We start from the raw sequence: 9,949 nt of genomic DNA on the forward strand, positions 1-9,949 counted from the left end.
ATGAAATTTTGCATGCTTGTTTAGAATGTTATGGCACATATGCTCACCCATTTTCGTGAAGTTCTGAGTTTTCGTTTAGGATTTATAGGCTTCTGAGTGCATTTTGCCACGCCCATTTTCTTTATGACCCAATTATACCCATGCGAAAAATGCAAAAGTTCAACTTTTTTTCGATAATTATTGATCTAGAGAGTCCAGAGAATTGTCCTAGACTGGTCTGGTTCTGATCGGGCGAAAAACCAGGGACTAGTTCGCAAAAGTAGGTTTTTAACATATTCATGAATATTTAATGAACAGTTTGATTGACAGTGATGGTTCTTGAGGCAAAGTTGTTCAGCATGAGCAGATCTATCAGATGATATGCATTTTGTGATGATAAGTGTAACACCACGTGATTACAGAGCCTTAAAACTCGTTAGCGCCAACTAGTGGCCGATTTCTTTCAAAATTCTTACAGACCTCTAGGGGCTTGAGCCGAACATGCCCATCGAGTTTCGCTCCGATCGGACGTCGTTAACGGTGCTCAAACCTCATTGGCCAATGGCGGCCATGTTTTTTGAGATACGCCAATATCCTTTTAGACATACATGGCCCCTTGGGCCAAGACACTGCATACCAAATTTCAAGTCATTCGGAAAAACGGTCAGTTGTCTATATGTTTTTATTTGTTTTATAGCGCCACCATGTGGCCAATCGACACAATTTTTTTACTGTGACCTCAGATTGACCTCTTACACATGTGTACCAAGTTTGGTGAAGTTTACTTAATTACTTCTTGAGTTATAGCCATTTTAGTAAAATAGGCTCCTCCCACAACGTTAATTTTGCACCCCCTAGCGACCATTAATCGAAATTTCAACTTTTTTTCGATAATTATTGATCTTCAGACTCCAGAGAACAATTCCGCACTGGTTTGGTTCCGATCGGGCGAAAAACCAGGGACTAGTTCGCAAAAGTAGGTTTTTGACAAAATTCAAAATGGCGAAAAATCTATCATGGCGGAAATGAAATCGGAGATATACGTTTTTTTCTTCAGAAGCTCTGGATTTCAATGATATAAGACACTTGAAGCTACGCCTTACGGTCTGGGAGTTCTGAGCAGTTTTGCGCTTTTGATTGCTATAGCGCCACCTATGGGCCGATTGGGCTGAGTCCGTGTATCTGAGTAGCGAGCAATAGTACTACCATCTGGCAAAGTTTCAAGTCTCTAGGTCTTACGGTTTGGGCTGCACGATGCGTTTTATGGCGGAAAAATAATAATAATAAAAATCAGGACGATTACAATAGGGTTTCAGCACTTCGTGCTTGAACCCCTAATAATAATAACTAGAATGTACATTTCCTGAAGAAAATGTGAAGTGGTGCTTGCAGTGGCAAAACTCGCCACTCGGTTGCTAGGGTGTTGTACATGATTGCATACAAGCCAACAACCATGTCTGTACGATGTTGTGGAGCTGAAATATGGCTTCTATATGTTGCAATATGGTTGCTAGGTGGCTCTAAATGGTTGCTAGGGTGTGAATACACAGTTACCATGGTGATATTTACAGACTGTTTTCCAACTGAAACTAATGAGCCAACCCCCATCTCTATACGATGTTCTGATGCAGAGATATACATTTTGCTAAACGGTTGCTAGGGTACTCTATTTGGTTGCTAGCGAGTGGCTTGGCAGCTGCCAATGATGAAACTCCAAAGGCTTCTTGTCACTATGAATGATATAAACCAACTCCCATGCCTCTGCGACATTCAGAATGGAAGATATGCCTCTTTGGATTTTGGTTGCTAGGGTACTCTGTTTGGTTGCTAGGGAGTGGCTTGTCAGCTCCCAATCATGAAACTCCAAAGGCTTCTTGTCACTATGAATGATATAAACCAACTCCCATGCCTCTGCGACATTCAGAATGGAAGATATCCCTCTTTGGATTTTGGTTGCTAGGGTACTCTGTTTGGTTGCTAGGGAGTGGCTTGTCAGCTGCCAATCATGAAACTCCAAAGGCTTCTTGTCACTATGAATGATATAAACCAACTCCCATGCCTCTGTGACATTCAGAATGGAAGATATCCCTCTTTGGATTTTGGTTGCTAAGGTGCTCGACAATGGTTGCTAGGGAGGGGCTTGGAAGTGTTGAGGTGATTCATGATTGGCTGTTTGCTGCCCCGAGTCAAATGAGACCACCCCCATGTTTCTATGACAATTCAGTCCGGAGATATCTCTTTGAACTCTTTCAATGGAAGTCTATGGAACTTGTTGCTAAGGGGCTCTAAATGGTTGCTAGGGCGTGGCTTGATAGCTTCACAATGATCCTGAGAGACTGATTGGTCATCTGAGTAAAATGAGCCCTCCCCCTTGTCTCTATGACACTGTGATCCAGAGCTATGTTCAATACAAAGTCCCTATGCAATTTACCATAGTAGGAAAAGCATGTGTGTTTCACAGGACGTTCCTTCCCCATAGTAAGTCAATGGGGCAACTTTGGGCATCTCCTGCCCCCCAGGGGTGCAACTTTTACCCCATTGTGAGGTATGTTCTTACAGAGCCTGTCAGCCTCTTCAAATGTGGCAAATCACACGTTACTGCGAAATCCTCGCTCAGAGCTACGTGTGGTCAAAGTTCGTCGCAATGTTAAGTCAATGGGACTTTTTTGGCCGCTTTTTCGCCCCTGGGGTGAACACCGCACCCCCGATCGCTTATAAAAGTCATACCACACCTCTCCTCAATGAGCCGGTCGATTTGACACCTCACTCAGGGGTCTGAGACAAACGGTGCGGGGCGAGTTACGCGCCAAACTTTGTCCAGAATAATAAGAAGAATAATAATAATAAGTATGCAAGAGAACAATAGTGATGCCTTGCTTTCAGCAAGCACCACTAATAATAATAATAATTAAAGCTGCAAGCAGCATTTATCGGGGTTCAAGCATTTAAGGCCTTTAAGCACATAAGCATTTAAGACATTAAGATTTATTTAGAAAGCTTTTAACCACTGAAATAATAGATTGAAAAGTCCATTTACAGCCAATACAGGCAATTTACCATAGGAAATATGTGGTTTTAAAGCTTTTTAACAGTTATAGTGCCACCTTTGGTCCGATGTCCATAAAATTTGGCATGCTTGTTAATGATGTTATGTGACATATGCTCACCAATTTTTGTGAAGTTTTGAGTTTTCATTTAGGATTTATAGGCTTTTTAGTGAATTTTGCCACGCCCATTTTATAAATGACCCTATTACAGCCATCCAAATGCAAAAGTTCAACTTTTTTTTGATAATTATTGATCTAGAGAGTTCAGAGAATTGTCCTAGACTGGTTTGGTTCCGATCGGGCGGAAAACCAGGGACTAGTTCGCAAAAGTAGGTTTTGAACATGTTTGCGAATATTAAATGAACGGTTTGATTGACAGCAATGGTTCTTGAGGCAAAGTTGTTCAGTATGAGGAGATCTATCAACTGATATGCATATTGTGTGGATGTATGCAACACCACGTGATTACAGAGCCGAAAAAACTCGTTAGCGCCAACTAGTGGCCGATTTCTTTCAAAATTCTTACAGACCTCTTGGGCCATGAGTCGAACATGCCCATCGAGTTTCGTTCCGATCAGCCTCCGTTAATCTTGTCTAATAGGTGCTCAAACTTCATTGGCCGATGGCGGCCATGTTTTTTGAGATATGTCAATGTCCTCATAGGCATACATGGCACCTTGGACCAAGACACTGGATACCAATTTTCAAGTCAATCGGACAAACGGTCAGGTGGTTATAGCCCTTTTCATGTTTTTTTCAAGTTATAGCGCCACCTACTGTTCAATCGTCGCGATTTTTTTACTGTGACCTCAAATTGAACTATTATACATGTGTACCGAGTTTGGTGAAGATACCTCATTTATTTCTCGAGTTATAGCCGTTTTAGTAAAATAAGCTCCTCCCACAACGTACGTTTTGGCGCCCCCTAGCGACCGTGAATCGAAATTTCAACTTTTTTTCGATAATTATTGATATTCAGACTCCAGAGAACATTTCTGCACTGGTTTGGTTCCAATCGGACGAAAAACCTAGGACTAGTTCGCAAAAGTAGGTTTTTGAGAAAATTCAAAATGGCGGAAAATTTTCCCAGGCGGAAATGAAATCGGAGATATACGTTTTGACCGTCTTGAGCCAAGGATTACAGTGATATAAGACACTTGATTCTATGACAAACCGTCTAGGAGTTATGGCTGATTTCATACTTTTGCTTGCTATAGCGCCACCTATTGACCAATCGGGGTCATACTTTGATAGGTTCTCCCCAAATTGAGGACTACCATTTGGCTGAGTTTCAAGTCTCCAGCATTTACGGTTTGGGCTGCACGATGCGTTTTAGGGGAAAATAATAATAATAATTAAAGCTGCAAGCAGCATTTATCGGGGTTCAAGCATTTAAGGCCTTTAAGCACATAAGCATTTAAGACATTAAGATTTGTTTAGAAAGCTTTTAACCACTGAAATAATAGATGGAAAAGTCCATTTACAGCCAATACAGGCAAGCTTTTTAACAGTTATAGCGCCACCTATAGTCCGATCTCCATGATATTTTGCATGCTTGTTAATGATGTTGTGGCACATATGCTCACCAATTTTCGTGAAGTTCTGAGTTTTCGTTTAGGATTTATAGGCTTTTGAGTGCATTTTGCCACGCCCATTTTCTTTATGACCCAATTATACCCATGCGAAAAATGCAAAAGTTCAACTTTTTTTCGATAATTATTGATCTAGAGAGTCCAGAGAATTGTCCTAGACTGGTCTGGTTCTGATCGGGCGAAAAACCAGGGACTAGTTCGCAAAAGTAGGTTTTTAACATATTCATGAATATTTAATGAACAGTTTGATTGACAGTGATGGTTCTTGAGGCAAAGTTGTTCAGCATGAGCAGATCTATCAAATGATATGCATTTTGTGATGATAAGTGTAACACCACGTGATTACAGAGCCTTAAAACTCGTTAGCGCCAACTAGTGGCCGATTTCTTTCAAAATTCTTACAGACCTCTAGGGGCTTGAGCCGAACATGCCCATCGAGTTTCGCTCCGATCGGACTTCATTAACGATGCTCAAACCTCATTGGCCAATGGCAGCCATGTTTTTCGAGATACGCCAATATCCTTTTAGACATACATGGCCCCTTGGGCCAAGACACTGCATACCAAATTTCAAGTCATTCGGAAAAACGGTCAGTTGTCTATATGTTTTTATTTGTTTTATAGCGCCACCATGTGGCCAATCGACGCAATTTTTTTACTGTGACCTCAGATTGACCTCTTACACATGTGTTCCAAGTTTGGTGAAGTTTACTTAATTACTTCTTGAGTTATAGCCATTTTAGTAAAATAGGCTCCTCCCACAACGTTAATTTTGCACCCCCTAGCGACCATTAATCGAAATTTCAACTTTTTTTCGATAATTATTGATCTTCAGACTCCAGAGAACAATTCCGCACTGGTTTGGTTCCGATCGGGCGAAAAACCAGGGACTAGTTCGCAAAAGTAGGTTTTTGACAAAATTCAAAATGGCGAAAAATCTATCATGGCGGAAATGAAATCGGAGATATACGTTTTTTTCTTCAGGAGCTCTGGATTTCAATGATATAAGACACTTGAAGCTACGCCTTACGGTCTGGGAGTTCTGAGCAGTTTTGCGCTTTTGATTGCTATAGCGCCACCTATGGGCCGATTGGGCTGAGTCCGTGTATCTGAGTAGCGAGCAATAGTACTACCATCTGGCAAAGTTTCAAGTCTCTAGGTCTTACGGTTTGGGCTGCACGATGCGTTTTATGGCGGAAAAATAATAATAATAAAAATCAGGACGATTACAATAGGGTTTCAGCACTTCGTGCTTGAACCCCTAAAAATCAGAGCAATTACAATAGGGTTTCAGCACTTCGTGCTTGAACCCCTAATTAAAGCTGCAAGCAGCATTTATCGGGGTTCAAGCAATTAAGGCCTTTAAGACCTTAAAGCACAAAAGCATAAAAAGTTAGTAAGTTTTATTTAGCAAGCATGTAACCACTGACATCATAGATGGAAAAGATCATGTTCTAGCATGATTTATCATGATATACCACATTCTAAAATGATTTACCATAGTTCATCATGATTTATCATGGTTTACCATGATTTACCCTGTTCTAGCATAGTTTACCATGATTTACCATGTTCTAGCATAGTTTACCATGATTTACCATGTTCTTGTAACGGTCACCAGCTGGAGTGCCCTTGAGAGCCACCAGAGGGCACTCCACATAAGACTATCACTCACAAACTACATTTCCCATAACTCACTGCCCGGACTCATTATCACTGATCACATTCACCTGTACCTCATTCACTGATTGCATTCACCTGTGTCTCATCCTGTTAGTCTGTCTATTTATACCATGTTCATTCATTCACTCACCGCGAAGTCTTGTTAACCCTCTGGGGACCAAGAACGCGCCGGCGCGTTTTGCTCGTTTTTTTTTTTTAGCAATGAAAATAAACACTAAATGCTCTGTTAATTTTGATCTTTCATTTTCGTGTAATACATCAATCGATCCTGTTCAGTTTCTATTTTTTTTCTGTATACTCACAATAAAAATAAAGTGTTTTGCTTTTTGACAAATAAAGAAAAATTAACATGATGCGATTTCTCCCTTCTCTCTGTCAGTAAACTCCCATTTGAAACGCGTTCGAAAATGATCTATAACTCCGCGAAAATTCAGTCAAACAGGCAAACAGACCCACGGGCATAAAGCTTGAGATCGCATCTGTTAAATGAAGTCATTTATATAAAAAACAAATATTCTCAGCTTCTGTAATCTGTATAAAAAGAGAGCGAATCCAGTCGAGCTCATTACGAGATCATTCACAGTAATGTGACCACTCCCCGCAGAGCGCGTGCTATTCAAACGCAAATTCTGAGGGGTGTGAAACGCCCACATCAGCTGTAAACAAAGCGCGTCGCGATCGAGTGAGGCATAATATAGCCTACCTTATGGAGAAAAGATTCCTCAGAACAGTGCTGATATGAGGAGCAATATCTCCTGATATGAGGAGCAGATCCCGCTGAGTAGTGAGGTAGGCTGTTTTCTTTTCTCACGTGTGGAATAACGTTATGGAATAACGTTAGTGTAGGCCTATGCAAACCGCAAAAAGATGAATCGCATTTCTATAATATGACTCGCCTTTCTGTGAGATGAATGTAGGGGACATATTTGTAAAGACTGTTTAGCCTAAATATGAATCGCGCGTCTGTGTGTGAAAGAATAAACTGCTTTGCTATAGCCTACTGAGATGAGTAAAAATCGAATGGAATAATATTGTTATGTTGAAATAAAATGTATTTGTATAATCAACGTATTAAACTGCAAAAAAAAATACTATTTTTGTCAAAAATAAATTCATAGACTAAGATGTTAGATGTTCCAATGTTGGCTATATTCAAACTAATGAATACATATGATAAAATGTAGGCCTATAATCTTTTTTTTTTATATATAGGCTATATATATATAAAGAAAGAGTACAGTTGAAATATTGTTGAAATTGTAATTATTGTTGTAATTGTAACATTTTTAATAAAATAGTAAAACATATTTACAAGAGAGATGTAAGCGAAATCTTAAATGGTCAATATAAGTCTTCTAAATACATCTTTTGTCCTTCCATTGTGGCTCAGTCAGTGTCACACCTGAATGAATGGCTAATTATGCAGAGTCATTATTCAGAGTGGGTGGGACACCTTAATCTAAGGTGTAAACTACTCCTCCCCCTCGCATATTGCCTTTCCAAGCAAAACCTGTTTTACACCATTTAAATCAATGTATTTTTTTTTGTGAACGATAAAGCAAGACTATTTTTACATCATTTTAAAGCTAGAACTAAAAGGGAAAACATCCATTAGTCAAAAGTCTTGTGGACACATATTTAATATGTGTTTTGTGTTCTTAATTCAGCAACTTTCATTTTAATTTTTTCCAATAACCACGCATAAACATTATTCTCTTAAAAATACAAACATCTACATACACGTTGCTCGCATATTATGGTAGCCCTGTTTGTGCTATATAGAGTGAATTTACACCTTTGCCATTAACATGTTTATAATTAACTGAAAAAAGCACAAATGTCAAGGCATGTCAGAACATCTCAAGGACCCCAAAAACAGCTTGGTCCCCAGAGGGTTAAGTGTTACACTGCATTTCTGAGCGTTTCCCTGGTTTTCTTGTTTCTTGGTTTTTGATATCTTGCCCTGTTCCCTGGATTACTCTCTTGCCTCTGGTCCCTGGATTACTCTCTTGCCTCTGGTCCCTGCCTGTTTTGTTTGTTTTGTTTGTTTCTTTGTTTTGACTACCTGCCTGTGTATGACCCTAGCCTGTACTTTGGATTACACCTCTGGATTGCCCCAGCCAATAAAGCTGCATTTGGATCTCCTACTTTGTGTCTCTGAGCAGTTCGTAACAGTTCTAGCATGATATACCACGTTCTAGCATGATATACCACGTTCTAGAATGATTTACTAGGATTCTTACATTATTTACCTTGATACACCACATTCTACTATTATTTAGAAAATATATTTAATTGTATAAAAATAGGCATTTCTTTGTGATCTAATAATATAAAACTATGTTACCAGTATAGGGCTGTAAAGATTCCTCGATTATAGTCAAGTACTCGATTTAAAAAAATCCTTGATTGCAATTTACCCCTCGAGTAATTGGCAAAATACTGAAAGTGGTGCATTCCACAGACGAGAATCCAACAACCGCAGAATTACAGTTTTCTAGGACAACGCGATATTTAAACAGGGCTCCAGACTAACTTTTTTTACTAGGAGCGCTGTAGCCCCTGACTGAAAATTTTAGGAGCACAAGCAGAAAATTTAGGGGCACACCTTAAATCAACTTGCAATGCAATTATTCAAATTTCCCCCAAAATAACTACTGACAAATTATTTATTTATTATTTAATAATAAATAGACTTAATGTACAGATATTACAATGTGCAGTTTTATTTTAAGTTCACAGGCACCAGACTAACATCTGAGGGCAGCGGCACCGCAGACACTGAGTTTTACAAAAAAATATCTGGTAGCACTGGGGCTGACAATAAAGCACTAAGCTTAGTTTAGGGTGTAGATGAAATTAACTTTAATTATTATCATTCATAATGTCTTAATATTAATTAAAAAGCAAACCGAGTGAAATAAATTATATTAGGGAGTGAAAATAGCCAATAAGCATCCTACTGTTTACAATGGTAATTTATTTATTTTATTATCTTTAAATAAGTGTATAAATAAGAGTTTAAATAAGACCATTTTTGAAGGATGAACAAAAAAAATGTGTTGGTCATCACATTAAAAATAACATTTATATATGATAGTTTTGAAGTGCTGGAAAAAGAGGTAGCCTAACAGTTAGTACTTGTTAGCGTTTGACTATTTCTGTCACATTATGGTTACAGTTACTACATTAAATCCATGGTGAATGTCGCTGATTTGTGGTCTGAAAGCCCAGTGTTTCTCCTGGTTTCCACATCAGCGCTGTTTGATCTGATATCTGATTATGTTATTAATTCTGAAGCATAAAGGAGTAAGTTAGCGCATTTTCGTTCCGCTTTCATTTTGTTTGGATTCGCTGCTCGGCAACGTTGTGGTCGCGCCAGCGCGACCTAAATAAATATTTGGTCGCACCGGCAGGAAAAATGGTCGCAAAATGCGACCAATTGGTCGCAGTCTGGAGCCCACCATGTACAGTCATAATTTAGCATAGTGCCATTGTGAAATCACAAAGGCTGTGATTCAGTTAAATAAATATATCCTCTGTTTTTTGTTTGTTTGTTTTTTTCACAGAGAAGACGCTTCAATTACATGAGTGCAGATTAGCCTACATGTTAAAATTACCTCAGCTCCGTCCACAGTAAACGCTGCTC

Source organism: Abramis brama, assembly GCF_963993115.1.
Source record: "Abramis brama genome assembly, contig: SCAFFOLD_43, whole genome shotgun sequence".
Lineage (NCBI taxonomy): Eukaryota > Metazoa > Chordata > Actinopteri > Cypriniformes > Leuciscidae > Abramis > Abramis brama.